Source organism: Lagopus muta, chromosome 7, assembly GCF_023343835.1.
Source record: "Lagopus muta isolate bLagMut1 chromosome 7, bLagMut1 primary, whole genome shotgun sequence".
NCBI lineage: Eukaryota > Metazoa > Chordata > Aves > Galliformes > Phasianidae > Lagopus > Lagopus muta.
The window spans coordinates 28798763-28815115 of record NC_064439.1 but is presented as its reverse complement, the minus strand read 5'-3'; the positions used below and the strand labels follow the sequence as shown (position 1 = coordinate 28815115).

The 16353-nt window shown below is 40.7% G+C and overlaps 1 protein-coding gene across 2 annotated transcripts in view; it reads right to left on the bottom strand.

Moving 5' to 3' along the window:
- HDAC9 (histone deacetylase 9) overlaps nucleotides 1–11554 on the bottom strand; it is a 441905-nt gene extending 430351 nt beyond the window's left edge. For both annotated transcript variants that reach the window (XM_048952240.1, XM_048952241.1), the window contains exon 1: nucleotides 11316–11554. The gene's annotated coding sequence lies outside the window, so the exon portion shown is untranslated. The remainder of the gene's footprint in view (nucleotides 1–11315) is intronic.
- Between the last annotated feature and the right edge of the window lie 4799 nt (nucleotides 11555–16353).

Here is a 16353-nt window from a genome sequence, read left to right as displayed (position 1 = left end):
TGTCTGCAGCTCAGTTGACACCAAACTACTTGAGAAATGCAAAACAGGAAAACTTCTTACATAGCAAGACCTCCGGATTTCAGACCAAACACAGCTGTCACACTTCCAGCATTGCTATGTCAGCTCTCTCCTGGATATGACTGGGACAGATGATCAAATGAAGCAGCCTTGCCATAAACAGTCAGAGCAAATGACTGCTAGTCTCAAGTGCCCACTCCAGTCTGAAGGAGGGAGACTTGAATCAAGAGTGTCTTGATCCACTTATCATTTAGTTTAGAAACAGACAAAACAAAAATGCAGCATCAATACATCGGTTTACTACAGTCTTTTCTCTCTTGCCTCAAGGGTTCCTATGTAGGATGAATTTCACAGTCTGCCAGATCCCAGCTGAGCCCAGACACATGCTTCATCCCCTGTATCTCAAACACAGCAGATATTTAGGTCCACACTCACAGCCATGAACAAGCAGATGATCAGAATCAAATGAGGCAGAAACATACCCCACAGGCACCTATGGCTATGCTAGGAGCACCATGTGCTGAAGACACTTGAGAAGACACTCATTCACTCTCGCTGAGTTCTGTGTTTAGCTTGTCAAGAACTGTGTGCTGTGACCAAGTCAACATTCATATATTAAACACTAATACGATCCTGCTTAACTTCTGCTGCTTTCAGACTGTCACGACTGTACTGCTCTGGTTGTCACCATCTCCCTGCCTACAAGCAGACATTCCCCAGACCAGTAGCAAGAGCTTCATGAGGGCTGCACAAGAAGCAATAGAAGTTGCAAGCACAGCTGAATGGTTGCTGTTTATATGCCTTGTGACAGAAGAACACGTGGATTATCTGGATGGTTTCTGTGATTCAGATGCTGAGCATGGCAGGACTTGTCCCAGGAAAAGTTAAGCTCTTTTTTTTCCTTTTCATTCCACAAAGAGTTGTCTTTCTTGATTCTGAGTCACTAAGATGCCTATACTCCAAAATTCAATAGTGTTCAAGCAAGGAAGTGGGAGAAAATTAGGACAGGAGTTGTCCATCCTGGTTGTCTAGGGCTGTTAGAGAACTGCCAGTTACAAGCTATGAAACAGATTGGGATGCAATGGAGACTCGAAAAAGTTGCAGGAAAGAATACAGGGAATTAAATGCTCTTACAATAGAAAGCACTGTCAACTTTAAGAATAATTTATAAAAACAAAGAACAAGTCAATATTATCTCCATGCATGCCTTTTAAGTGTGCATAGATAACACCTCTGTGATTGTGCAGGACTATACAGTGACTAGGTCAGCTGAGTACCTGAGAAGAGGCAATGCATACAGACACCTTATTATGTCTCTGTACTCTACATACTTCTTTATGGATTGTAATAATAAAGCACGGAGAAATTAGAGCAGATATCTTCAAGTTCTCTGTTTTAAGAACTGCAGGAACTGACTACCATCTCTGCTTTCTCTTTTCTTCTTATTTTCTATACTGCATGAAGAAAAGCCCTTCTCTGAGGCATTCCTGAATAAGCCAGAACCCAGCAAAGAGCTTGAAAATATTCTGGATTGTCCTGTATATTTATGAAGGACAGAAATGACAATGACAAACAGGGAGAAGTTTGGGCATTCCATGGGACTGAAGGCTGAATCCACACCTTCAGGAGTTTCAGGACACATCCTACTCCTCCTTGTCCACACTGAATGCCCCAATTGTTAGGCAAAATTTTCAGAGGCAGAAAAATATGTTTCTTCATGGCTTTTTTGTAAAATGGAATAATGGCATTTCTGGAAAAAAAAAAAAAAAAGTGCATATCCCAGTGCAGAACTCTGAGAATGGAAAATTACACACACTGCTGAATATTTCAGCACCTTGCATGCTTGAGAATGCTCAGATATCTAGATGAGCCTACAGAGAGATGCACGCAATAGTTTAAAATGCAGATCTGAACATCTAAAGGGCATAAAGTTGCACATAGGGAAATCAGTCCTTTAATCAAGAAAATTTTTTCACAACTAAATTCAGACTCATAGTTTTGAGCACCAAACTTTTCTCCAGGCAGGGAAATGAATCCCAGCCTTCATAAACAATCACAGATGAAATTCTGCATGCTTAGACACAAACACAGCATTGTGCTTTATCTAAATAGTATTTATGCCAACTGCACAGAATAATTAGAGGGTTATTGACATTTGAATAAAATTATAAAGAAACAAACATTCTTTCAACAAGAATCACACAGAAAACATCCTCTTTCATTACTGCAATAGCAGATTCATATTAACTGCATTTAACTTTATTGTAGAGAGGAATGTAAAGTTTAGCTCTTTTTCATATAAGTGAGACATCAGTTTTTCATAGCTCATTGTTCAAACAAAATCAGGTATTGAATGCGTCCTTCAGCTCCTTTATTTGAGTTATTCAGTTGACTCCAATTCAGTATCCAGTGCTTATGTACTCAGAAACGTACCTTCTGCACTTTAATATCTTCTGCATGTTAGTAATATGACAAAAGGGGAAATACAGCCCGTTCTGTAACAAAATGGTAGATTTTACAGTCTTTCACAGAATGAAAGGCTGTTCTATCAATACCTTTTTTTTTTTGTTTCAATAATTATGCATCAGATGATGCATTATTCTATTATATATATATATATATATATAAAATATATAGAAATGACAGCAATTAAGGGAAATGATGTGTTCAGACACCATGGGGAAAAGATAATCCCAACATCTCACTCCAGAAGTATAGAAGGCCATTCTGAGGATGAGTAAATGGAAGCAGGGTCAGAAATGATACTCGTTTATTAACTACAAAGTCAGTCAGCATTTCTCACATGCTCTGTGTACAGACTGCATAAAAATGCAGTGAAATTCTGAAAGCAGTTCTTTTGCTACTTTGCAACCTGGAGAAAAAGGGTTTCATTTGTCAAATGCCCACAACAACCTGCCATGTGTACCAGCACACTGCATTTACACATAATAAGAATACAGTGAAGCATGCTGAAATCCAATACAATTATTTCGAAGTAATTGACAAAAGACAGCAAAGGTGAATCATCAAGAATTATTTTGATACATTTTTGTGGGTCGTCCACTGCTTTGGTGGACTGCCTAAATTAAATCATTTAGCTAATAGTTAAATTAGCACTAAGCATCGCTTACCTGCTGCTAGCTGCAAGCCCATCGTTCATGCTCCCTGCTGTTTCTGCTGGTGGGAAAGAAATGATGATACTACAGCCTTTCACACTGGAAGCACTGGAAAGTCTTAAATCAGTATATACCTTGCAGAGAGCTTTCAGCAAGCTCTCTATGCTGTCTTACCTTTTCTGCCCAATACAAAAACACCAGAGGGGAAAATTTTATGTACAAACAAAGCTGACATCCTAACCTCATTATAGTCAATGACAGAACATCTCATCTGTAAGTAAAATCCTTGCCTTTGCAGTGAAATTCCTAACACTGTTAACAGCAGTGATCTCAACAAATCATTTTTAAGATGCACCTTCGTTTTAAGGTGCGTTTACCTAGATATTGATGATACACATAAGCAAAGGGAAAAAGACTTTTATCAGATCTTAGACATGCTAGAAGACATCACAGCAACAGGCCTGGTAATTCAGAAGCCATGAGCACATCACTGAAGTGTACTAAAAACCTAGGGTAACACCAATTCTTCACATTAATCCTGTAGTTTTTCAGTAGATTTTGATGAAAGCTTCCCAACACAAAAAGCAATACTAACTAAATTGTAACAAATAGCATTCTCATATCAGGACTCTAACTTCTTTCTTTCGTAGAAAAAAAAAAAAGATATGGTCAGATAGAGTAGGAGACAAGGTATATGTGATAACATAAACATGGATCCTTTACACTCTTCTAAGCAAGTATGCGTAAGAAATCTCGATTCATTGAGAGCAGCTGAACGCTCTCTTTGACACATACATCATTCATCCACCTTTTTTAAGAGATCAATATGTAACCAGTAGAACTTACACCTCTAACAGGTTTTGCTCAGCTTTTCCTCATCATATTATGTCCAACAGTACTCTCTCTGTGTCAAGTGCATCTATCTTCCAGCAAGGAACGAGCATGCGTAAGAGGTACTGATTGCTGGGCAGCTACGAATGACTATCTGAAAAGTAAATCTAGACATATCATTTATAAATGACAATTCCTTTCTCTGGCTTGGTCTTAGCTCAGATTCCTCACCAACTATTGACTGTCAGTTCTGTGGCCTAGAGTTTCAGGACTGCAAATTGTCATGTCTTCTTGCTGTCAGTGAGACTGAACAACAGCTTTTCTCCCCTCCCTACCTACTCTAATCTGTATGGCAAGGACAACTGGGCCAAAAAAAGAGCTCTTATGGCAACATCCAGCCAGATCCCTGGTACTGTAAAGACCAAAGCGACTTCTGATATTCAGATATTTACAGTACAGAGAAAGTAACTATTTCAATATCTAGAATGGGTTGCTGAATTATACAATGCTCATGTTTTTGCTGCTTAGAGTTTGCAGTGACAGAGTATCACTCCCAGATGGTATGTTCTCTCTTAAAACATTTTAGGGGGGACTTGGGAAGATCACACCAGCTGTAGTCTGAAAATTAAGAAATTCTCTCCTGCTCGTTCTATTAACTTCTGCTCAATATAACAAAACACGGTATTCTAATGTCAGTTCCTGCTCCTTAAGAGACCAAAACAATAGATTCTATGTGTTGGAATACTGAAAAGCAAGGAAAAACTTTCTTGCAGTTTCTGCACTCTTTTCATATGCTGATCATGACTGCAGCAGCTCTTAACTTGCCTTCAGTTATGTTCGTAACAATAGAAATATGTTAAAATACAAATCTTAAACATACATGCAGTTTTAGCCACCGAATACTGTCTTGTTTCAACTCAGTGTTCTTCCCATTTATACCATATTCACAGAGAAGATAGAGAGTATATATCTATATCCCAAATAAAACTGCTTTTACTTCAATCTTAAATATCAAATTCCACTTAACTAAAAGTATGGCTTATTAATCAGTGCTGGTTATATTGTCCACCAAAATCAGAAACATGAAAGATTAAAGTAGTAATTGTACCTATTTTATATTGTCAATATATCTATTTCTAAGCTCTGTATGAACATCTGAATAGGTGTGCCTATAAATCATGCAACATGTCAATAAATCTTATATTTTAAACACAAATTACAGTTACTTTGTGCACGCTGTTTGTTTTCCATTTGAAATTTAGTGTTTCAATGTTTTCCCTTGGAAATCTTACATTCATGCTTGTAGTTCACTCACCTCTTGTCAAAGCAAGGTTTCAGTTCAATAGTTAGGCACCCTGGAGATCTAGTGATAACTGTCAAAAACTCAAATAATTAGAATTTTGCATAATTAAAACCCTAGACACAGGTTGTTTATGTCATTTGCTTTGTATGCTTCTACAAAGGGAGTACTTCAATCCACGTAAGTCATGTTAAAACAAAATTCCAAAGTCACGTTACTACAAGAAAATAACACTATTCAAGAACTTATCTGATAAGAACCGTAAATTAAACTTTGTTTCTACCATGCAAAATACAAGAGAACATTCTTCAAAACATATAATAGATCTTTTTAATTTTATAATCTCAAGACAGTAGAGTTCTGCTCAATGCTTTATCTGTGCATTTTCAGATCCTGTGCTTAGTATTTGGTACTTTTACCAACACAATGTTTGAGAATCATCTCTTTTCAAGCAATAGACCTCATCTGGGATACTACTCCTGATTTACTACTCCCAGTAAAAGGAAAGACGCTTCTTCTCGAGTCCTTCAGAAGCCACTAGAACAGCCAAGGCTGGAGAACTCGCCCCATAAGAAGATGTTGAGAGAAATGTTTCAGCCTGCAGAAGAGACCTAAGAACTGCCTGCCAGAAAAAGGTAACCAAGAAGATGCAACTGGGCTCTTCACAGATGCACGTGATGGAATGACAAGAGACAATGCTTATAAGTTGAAAATGGGATGTTCTAACTCAGGATAAACAAATAAAAAAAAACACCATGAATTTAATTAAGCATTGAGTTAGACAGGCTGTGGAATATCCCTCCCGAATTCAGTGCAGATCCTGGTTCCAGTGAGAGGCTGAACAACAGAGCTCCCAAGGTCACTTCTAACTGAATGTTTCTCCAATTCAGTGTTTCAAAAAGCTTCAAAAAGTAACAGAAAATGAAACCTCCATTTTGACCGGTATAGATTCTAGTATACATCAGTTAAGCTTCTTCAAAAAGAAAATATTAACGCTGTTGAAGAAGATGCTAATGAGAGTTCACATGGCCACAGACTATCACTCTGATCTCATTCAATGAGGCAATATAAACTCAATTGAAAAGGATACAAAGAAGGATTCAAATATATTTAAGGAATAGAAACTCAGGTTGTCAAAATGAAAGCAAAGATTTGTAATTTCTGTTTGACCAAAAAAGTAAGACAAGGAAAGCTACTTGATAATTTGTATTTAAACAGGTACAAATTGATCTTATATCAATTATACTAAATTATATAAATATAATAGGTAATAATAAGTATAATAGGTAATAATAAGTATATATAATATAAATATATAATATATACTAAGCCCACATACATAGACTTCTCACCACAGGTATGTAAGCATTTTCACACCTCTTCTTGATGTCAGCTGTAAACTGTGCAAATACATCATACAACAGTTCCAATAACAGAAGTTTCTTCAGGGGAAAAAAAAAAAAAAAAAGAGAGAGAGAGAGAGAGAGAAGACAAGACAGAAAAGGCAAAGGGAAAAGCAAAAGCTGGTGGCTCTTGCACCAGTGGGAATCACTTCCAGGGGAAACTTGACAATAGTAGTTTTGCAGGGACAAAGCCATGAGAAGAGCACGAAGATTATAGTGAAAAAGAGTGCCATAGCAGCTTCTGTGAAAACTTACAGGGCCCCACGTGATAAGCAGAATGCAGAGCTATCCATGGAAGACTCAGCAAATAGTTAAGGCACGTATAACATCATGCAGCACACCACCTCCCTCGCAGATAAGTTACAGCTCAAGTCCCTTTCTATCTTGGTATAAATAAAATAAAGCTCATTTATTTTTCAATATTGATGGTTTCTCCGGTAGAACAGGCACTATCTTTAAGGTACTCTGAATAAGGCTTTACAGGTTGAAATAGCACAGAAACAAAAGCTTGATTTGCTCAGCACAACAAACTGGACTTGCTCACACTTGCTCAGTCTCAACTAGATGTGGGACTTAAGGGCCCAGAACCATCCCTTCCAGAGAAAGCACACACTCTGAACCCTGAACAGAATTTAACTTCAAAGACTGAATCCTTCAGAGTGGAAATCAAATGGTGAGATATGGAATCCAGCATCCTCTGCTCCAAAACTAAACTGAGAACAAAATAAGTGCTGTAAGCCATCATCTTCTGAGTTAACTTCTGAGTTACCTTTGCTGAAGACTCTCATTTCCTTGAACAAAAACCGGTTTAGTTACGCAACAGCTGTAAAGCCAAACTGTCCTTATAGTCATTACGTATGATAAGGAAACTTCAACAATATATCATGATTTGTGGGGGATAAACACTAATATTTATATTTAAAAATAGAACCAAGAATTACTGGAAAATAAGGATAAATATTTGCATCCTGCTATCTGCCCAATTCATAACACACTGCTAACACATAACACAGTTAATGCTAAAGATAAGCGAACATCTGAGCTTGAAGGTTGTATAACAAAACTTCACAGTTCCTTTTCCTTCCAAAGAAATTTCTGAATTGCAAAATTTCAGTTTGCCAATCTTGACCGTGTGAGAATGTATGAACTGTATGACCTAAGCAAGTGAAGACCTGTGATCTGTGCAGCCCAACTCCTGGTTCCCAGATACCCAGCAGCAGATGAGTAAGGAACAGTGGGGCAACCAAGTGGCAGTACCTCCTTGGAATACCCTGAAGTCTTTGGGATATATATGCAGGTCGGGGACATTTTGATCTAGAACTGCTATCGTGCTTTCTAGCCCTTGGCTCATTTCTTCCATCTATGAATTTTTTTAGTTTTTAAACTCACGTTAACATTTTACATTGGCATATTTCTCTATCAAGGAGTTACAAAACTATATAGTACATAAAAATGGATAAATATCAGAAAGTTTTGATATGTCTCACCAGGGTTAGATCAGACCTTGGGGTGGAAAGGATTTTAAGGTGGATTTGAGGTATTAAAACATTTCTGTACAGAAATTAAGCACTATTTCATTTCCATTTAGAGTTGCTTCAAGTTGACAACATAGTGTAACATGAATTTATTTCATAGTATGTAATAAGTCAACACTAGCTGACATAGTTCAAAGTACACGATATATACTAACTCCACAGAAGCTACATCTAATAAGAGATAAACTCTTTGGTCGCATATGATTATTCTCATCCAAATACTCAAAACCAAGTGAATAAATGAAAGGTGACTTTGTCAATATGTTAGCTCTAAAAATGACTTGCACATCAATTCCAGTAAACAGTCTAACCTTATTTGATTCAGCAACCCAACATTGTCTGAGAAAACATTTACTCCTTTGAAAATCATTACTAAAAGGTCAAAGCATGACAAATATCTTTTATCATGGAATAGTCCAACGTTTTGTCCTTAAGTGTGGTTTATCTTTTTTTATTATTATTATTTTTTTAACTCTTTGAATGTAATATGCACCTTCCTATCTAAACACAGAAATAGAAAACATTTTCTTGCACAGACCTAGAGAGACTGGAAAGCTCTGATAAATACTGATTCTTCTAATTTGAGTTCCTATTGAAATTCATCTATATAGTATGCATATAAGGAATATCATATAATTCTCAGGACATCAGGTCCAAACCTCTTCTCTAAAAAGGAAAAATCCCTCACTCATGAGAGGAAAGCAGCTCACTAAGCCCCATGATTCAGCTATGATCAGGCTGTAAATCAGAGGCACTTTTCTCTGCAGTTTGTGTACATGTACCCAAAACAACTTTACATTAGCTGGTTTGAATCCTGATGAATAAAAAACAATGACAGTGCAGGATGTCTGGTCAACATGTGCTTAACTTAATTAGTCATTTTGGACATCACTCTGCTACATTCAAACTCTCTTTGGTCATTTTCATTAGTTCTAATGGTTCATATACATCAGGATTTGATTATTTTCAAAACTACATTTCTCGTAATGAACACTACGTGAACAAGATGAAACTATATCAGCAATATTTAGGCCACTCTCAACATTCATGGTAATTTGTACCAAGATTCATGTCATTTTGGGAATGGAAAAACTCGAATTTGGTCAACATTTTCTGTATTATATTATATTTTCTGCAAATTATATTTTTAACAGCAGCTTCAATAGAAATATCTAGGGCAGCAAGTCAACTGAAAACTGTTTTCCACCTTAAATATTTGTAGAAAGTAGATAGGTTTTATAAATGAAACTACTGTTACACTTTTTCATAATAGAAGATATACCATTTTGTCACGAAGAAAATAAGATCTAATAGGAACAACTGCACCAAATTAAACATGTAATGGGACACACTTCACTTCTTTTTTCAAAAAGTGCTCTCAGCACAGGAAGGCAGTGCCAAACAGAAGACACCCAGCAGCTTACAGATGACTACTCCTGTTTCAGCACGTAGGCTGCTCTTCATTCATGGAAAAAAGGGTTCACAGAAAACCAAACACTACTTGTTCAAAAACCGGCAATTTAACGTCAGGTTGAAGATACTTGTGTGTATTAAGCACAGATTTTGATACCAAAATAAAAAGCAATCTGACACTTTTGAGAGCAGTGTTTGGGTAGGCTTAACTAACTGCGGTGCTGCACTGGCACGAACTTGGTGGCCACATACAATGGCGTGGTTTTTTCTTTTAGGAATTCTCAACTGACAATGCCATTTTCATATAAAACGGAGCTATTTTAATATTTATAGGAGGAAGCTGGCACAATCATTAGGTAAATATGACTGTAGCATTCCTCTCGGTCCATTACATGTTTTTTTCCTACATTTTGGATCAGAGTTCTGCCAACGTAATGAAAAAGAGGTGTCAAAATAGTGCATTATTATATCATTGCCTGTGGAAAATTATGTATAGTTGAGACCTATATATTTCATACGCATAATGACACAACACAAGTAGTATGTGGGGATGGAACCGCCTTCCAAGAACGCTCCGGTATTATGGCAGAGAACAAGCCTGTGTTTCTCTCTGAACAAAGTAGGCGTTTTGGGTACAAAACACGGGCTGGGGCCATACGTGGGCTGGGGCCACTGCCACAGGAATGCATTGGACATGAGAGAAAAATCTAGAAACAATAAAGGAAAAGATAAAGCACCCAGATCTGAAACTGTTGGGGAGCAGTGAGAGGGTAGAGGGAGAGGAGAGATGGGAGAGGAAAATAGGAGAGGGCATCTAAACAACCGTAATGCTGAAACAGCTTCTGCTCACTGAGTTCTGACCAAAGCTCACAGGCCTTTATAAGCTTGCAGACTGCATCCTGAGGAACTGTCACAAAACTACACTTCTGTCACAGAAAACAAAATGTCACAGAACTAAAGCTGACAACGTTGGAAGACAGATATGTTTAGAATTCCCTGCTTTCTGTGCTTGTACTTATCCCGTGCTGTTTATGACAAACATTCTCAGCAGCTTTCGCACTAGAAAAGAACACTCACGCGTTTCCACGTGTCAGAAGGGCTCCACAATTTGCTTCCGTACTTCAGCATCAACGCTAGGCTTGTTTTAAACACTCCTTCCCTACTTAATTTTCATGCAGTTTGTGGATGCTCTGAGACCTCCTCAGAGCACTTAAAAAAACAAAAGGCAGCAGCCTTTCTAAGACGAGTACACATTTTGTAAGCAGCATCTCTCTTTTCCCCATTATAACGACAAGCACGAGCGATCAGGTCCAAACAGCCGTACCTTCACCCCGAACCACCCCACGCTGCTGCCCTGGAAGTCCCCCTGCAGGAAGGCAACGCGCTGCTCCGCCACCCTCTGAAACCGCCGCTCGGAGAAGCACGGCTGACACCGCCGCGCTGCCCCGGGCGGCAGCCCCGCTCCCACCTGCCCGCGGCCCCGAGGAGCAGCGCAGAGAACTCCCGCTTCAGGCACGTTGCAGCTAAAGGAAACTTGCCGGAGAAGGCTGCCCGCGGGCGCCCACCTCCGCAGCCTGCAGCTGCACGGGATGCCAGCACAGCGCAACTTCCCCAACCTGCCACGAGCAGCGGGACGCGGCGGGGCCGGGAGCCGGGCAGAGCCGGGAGCGGAGCTGGGCAGCCACCCGGTGCCACTCACCTTCCCGCGCCGCCTCCTTATCTCTTTGCTCTCGGGCTGTAACTTCCAGTCCTTCCCCCTGCTGCCATCTTCCGCGGGAGCGGACGGGGAGTAGGCGGCGAGGAAAAGTTGGCGGCGGCGAGGTCAGGGGGCCATCGGGGCGGCGAGGAGGGGAGGGCAGGGCAAGGCAGGGTGCGGCGAGCAGCCGGCGGGGCGAGCCCGAGTCCGAGCCGTGCAGAGTGCGGCCGGGCGGGCGGGGCGCCGCGCCGGGGCGGCGGCAGCTGACGAGGGGCTGAGCGCTGCGCTCGCAGCCCGTGGCGACACGAGGAGGATTTACTAAAAATAGCCGCCCGGCAGCGGGAGGAGGCGGGGGGGGCGGCCGCCGGGCTGCAACGCGCTCCTCGCCGCCGCCGCTGGGGGGGCCAGCGGGCTGGGCCGCGGCGGACGGGCAGCGCCTAGGCCGGGCGGCGCCCGCGAGGCGAATGGGGCACCGCAGCCGACTGGGCGCTGCGCGGCGCGAGCGGGCGGGGTCGGCAGCGCCTGGCTGTGGGGTCGGGCGGACCCCGCCTGGGCTCCGCTTCCCGCTCAGCACCGGGACAGTCCCGGCCAGGGAAGGGGCTCGCGCTCCGGCCTGAGAAGGCAGTGCCAGCCGTCGCAGGGCTGAACCTGGCCCCCGCGGGGCTTCCGTTCCGACTGCTGCCGGGCTGGTTGCGGGAGTGTCACACGGTGGCACTTTCCAGTGGTGACATCTCAGCATCTCTAGGAGGAGGTGCACCTGTGGGTCGTCTCTCCAATAAGGAAAGGTGTGCTGGAGTACCGTGAGGTGGTGTCACCCACTACGACCACCGCGCTTCTGGCATTTCCCACTGGGAGAAACCACAGACTACAGGGTTTTGCTCCTTTGGGCCATCATAGCCCAAGGTTATTGTGAATTTCTGCAGCTCTATTTAGCAGTGTTCCACATTCACATCTTTTTGCTAGTTTTAACATTCTCGAGGTCTTCTTTCTGAGCCCACGTTAGGCTTCTCCTCTGGGAATGCTTGATAGCCTCCATAATTCCCTTTTCCTAATGCTATTTTATTGGGCGTTTGAAGCACTTAAGTCCATGGAATGTTTTAAAGGCGTTTGTTTCAGTTTGTAGATGTTAAGAAAAAAATCTTCACAGAAAGAATTGGGAGGTATTGGAGCAGGCTGCCTTGGGAGGTGGTGGAGTCACTGTCCCTGGAGGTGTTCAAGAAGAGGGTAGATGTGGCACTGACAGGCATGGTTAGTGAGCATGCTGTGGATGGGTCTTCAGAATTTGTATTTGCTAATTTTCTGCTTACTGTTGCCCAGACTTCACAGTGTTTTACTCAGTGCTTTCTATTTTTTTATGTCTTGACTCTTCTTATACTTTCCACTATATTGTTTTCAAATGTTAGGTTTATATGTAACTCATGTAGTACCATGTGACAGGTCCAAGTCCAAACTGGCCAATGAAATCACACCATGCTAACATGAATCACACCACGCTGTAACAAATTGATGCTCTTCAATCTGATACAACTTTCTGTCTCATTACATTCTCTTGTCCTCTGTATACTCAAAGGAAGCATCAGTACTGTAATTATATTCTATAAGAGTAGTCACTTTTCTAATGCTTCCTTGGAAACTCATGAACTTACTCTCGGAAGTGAGAGTGTCTTGGAGGCACCTTCAAGTTTTGGTTACTGCTATGCTTGCCCTACTCATTTCCATTCTGAGCTAAAAAATAAAATGAAATGTTGCATGGTAATCATCAGGCAGACTTTATCTTGCTTTTGTTAGATTCAGCATTCCTATTCCATTCCTACATTATCAACTCCTAATCTTACTGACCGAAAATGATTTATATGCCTGGCTGATTTGCTGGAGTGGATATGTGTAGTTGTTCTTCCAAACACAGTGTTCCCCATTTTATCACTGTCTTTCTGAGTTATTGCAAACATTTACTGAAAGTCATGGGGGTCAGAAAAGAATGTGGCGGGCCTGCGTTATAATTTATAAGTTTAATTTGTAAAAGCCCAAGGTGAGCTGCTCAATCCCTTAAAAGATTTTCATCCCTAAAAGAAAACTCGCAACATCCTTGTAGCAGCATCCCTGCACATTGTGAACTGGTGTCTGCCAGCCATTAGAGCTCTGATGTCCATCATATACACTCCAATTTACAGTAACTGGGGTTTGGATGGAATAAAGCCTGTATATTTGTCACACAGAAGATGAGTAAGGTCATTTTTGGAAGGGCTGCAGAGGGTTTTGGAAACCACACAGAAACAGAAAAAATGTCTTTCCTGTGGTCCTCATGAGATCACAATACTTTTATAAGGGACAGTGAGAGAAAGGCCATAATGAAAATTTCATGCTTCCTCTTACATTCAATCTTATGTTCTCTCCAACTGTTTCCTCACCAGAAAAGGCTGAAGGACCCATAAGGGGAAAATAGCAAGTTTTTATTCAATTAGAAGCACTGTAAAAAATTGTAAACAATGGAAAAGCCAATGCATACAAAATTTTGTACCTCTCAGTAAATTATTTCTCACAATGACACATTTTAGTAGTATGGAAAGTATCTGAAATTCCTTTACATCACTGGGAACCACCTTGGGTATTAAAAAGCCACTGAGGTATAGCACAAATGGAGGAGTGCTTAAAACAAGTTGAGAGCTGACAAAAGCAGTAACATGCTGAACAAATCACAGGCTCTGTCCACACAATTTCCTCTCCATAATACCACAAGGAAATGTGTGGGATACTCTGTACTCTGCAACCACTAAAATTAAGACAATATTCAGCTATTCCAATCCAATTCATAATTCATCACTCCACTGAAAGCAAAACCCCGATTTTAATAAACGAACAGAAAAAGATCTGTAACATTTAACAAGACCAAACTGCACTCCCAGTGCATGAGTGCTTGCTGATGTAGATCTAAATAGGCAGTAATGCATGCCCATGAAAATATATGTTGAGGAAAGAACAAAAGCTAAATCTGATGCATTCTTTGCTGTTGTATACCAGCTCTTTCTTGAAATGGTTAGTCTTCATGTATTTCTACTCCTTGACTGTCAGACAGTAGAACCTTTTCTTCAACAGTCAAGACATTTGGTTATTCTTCCCTGGTGCAATCTTGCAATGCACCTGTACTTCTAGTCACATTCAGAGCAGACTAACAGTATGTACGTTGAAGAGATGATTCTTAAATTCATTGTGAAGATCAAAGAGGCAGCCACTTACTTTTTGAGCAAGATGAATTAGCACACCAAAACTTAGCTGATGTCTATTCTTTATAAGTTCACATCCAGTTTTAAATTGAACTTGTGGCTCTGCTTTTTATCCTTAAAGTCCTGAGAAGTTCAAGTCATGTTGCACTCCTCTGTAGAAATCAATACCTGCTGCCTCTCACCTGGCCCTTTTTTGAGCTACATCTTTTCAGTCACTTTTTTTTTTTTTTTTTTTTTGAGGGATCTAGATTTCTAAAAAGGAAACTCAACAGGTGCCTCACATTTTGTAAGGAATATCCATGCACCACGTACATAAAAATTGCAGTCACTTCTAACCATTGTGCAGTTCTCCATATATTCTTTGCAGCTGTAGTCATTGCTTACAGAACCACAGAATTGTAGGGGATGATCTCTAGAGATCATCGAGAGCACCCCCCTGCCAAAGCAGGTTCCCTAAACCAGGTTGCACAGGTAGGTGTCCAGGCGAGACTTGAACATCTCCAGAGACTGGACGCAGTGCTCCAGATGAGCTCTTACCAGGGCAGAGTAGAGGGGGAGGATCACCTCCCTTGACCTGCTGGCCATGTTCTTTTTTAATGCACCCCAGAAGGCCATTGGCCCTCTTGGCCACAAGGGCACACTGCTGGCTCATGGCCAACCTGTCGTCCACCAGGACACCCAGGTCCCTCTCTGCAGAGCTCCTCTCCAGCAGGTCATCCCCCAGCCTGTATCAGTGCATGCAATTATTCCTCCCTGGGTGCAAGACTCTACACTTGCTTTTGTTGAACCTCATCTGGTTTCTTACTGCCCAGCTCTCAAGCTTGTCCAGGTATTTTGCTTACAAAAGTATCTGCTTTTGCAATTATTTGTATTTTACAAAAAGAATTACATTGCTTGTTTCTCCATGATTTTAAGATTTGCTTTTGTTCTCCAATAAAAAAAAAAAACAGAAATTTTGCTAGAGTCTAATTTACTGGTGATGTCTGTTAGTCTGAGAACTAGTTAAAAAGTCGTCTTCTGAGTAAGACTGTTTGCCTTTTAGCAAGTATTTTGTTTAGTGGCTCAGGAAGATGAAAATTGCATGCATTTCAGATTGGATGCAATTGTCAATTTTGTTTACAGAAAAAGAACAGTGGTTTGGCTGATCAGAGAGTTTTACTTGATTTGTAAATAACCACTCAACTGCTGCAGAAGTGTGCAATCTGAACAAACCAGCATCAGTGCCAACATTTTAAATATAACAGATTTTTTTTGTATTGATATTGAAAAGAATAGTGTTATGCATACTTAAATGTCTCATGAAAATGTATTTCTTGCACAATAGAGAGAATTGAATGTGTGATTAGTTGTTTCAGTGTGGGAACTTTCAGGAATGTATACACATACCTACATTTGATAGTTTTATTAAGGTGGTTAAAATGAAACATGTTATTACCCCTTTTTTTAGGGCCAGTGGTTAGCCAGTATTTGGAAGTGTGTGGGTTGTTTCTCAGAAACACGACAGAGTCAAGTATTTTTTGATCCAGACCTATTTGCATGCAGAGAATGTAAACAAATCTTGTCTCCTTGAACACAGTAAGTATGACATGAATGACAGGACCCAGCCATTTGTTCAGAATGCCAAGCCCTTGCATTGCCTACGCAGAGCAGTGCTGTGCCCCCAAAGCACTTCTTTCAATCACATTAAATAAAGGTTTTTAAGTGACCCCTGAATGAATGAACTGCATAGCTCTTTTTGTATAAAAAGAAGATCCAAGTGTCTGTTTTGGCTTGGGTATCTGTTCAGAGATTTCCTGGTATCATTAAACTGACCAGTGCTG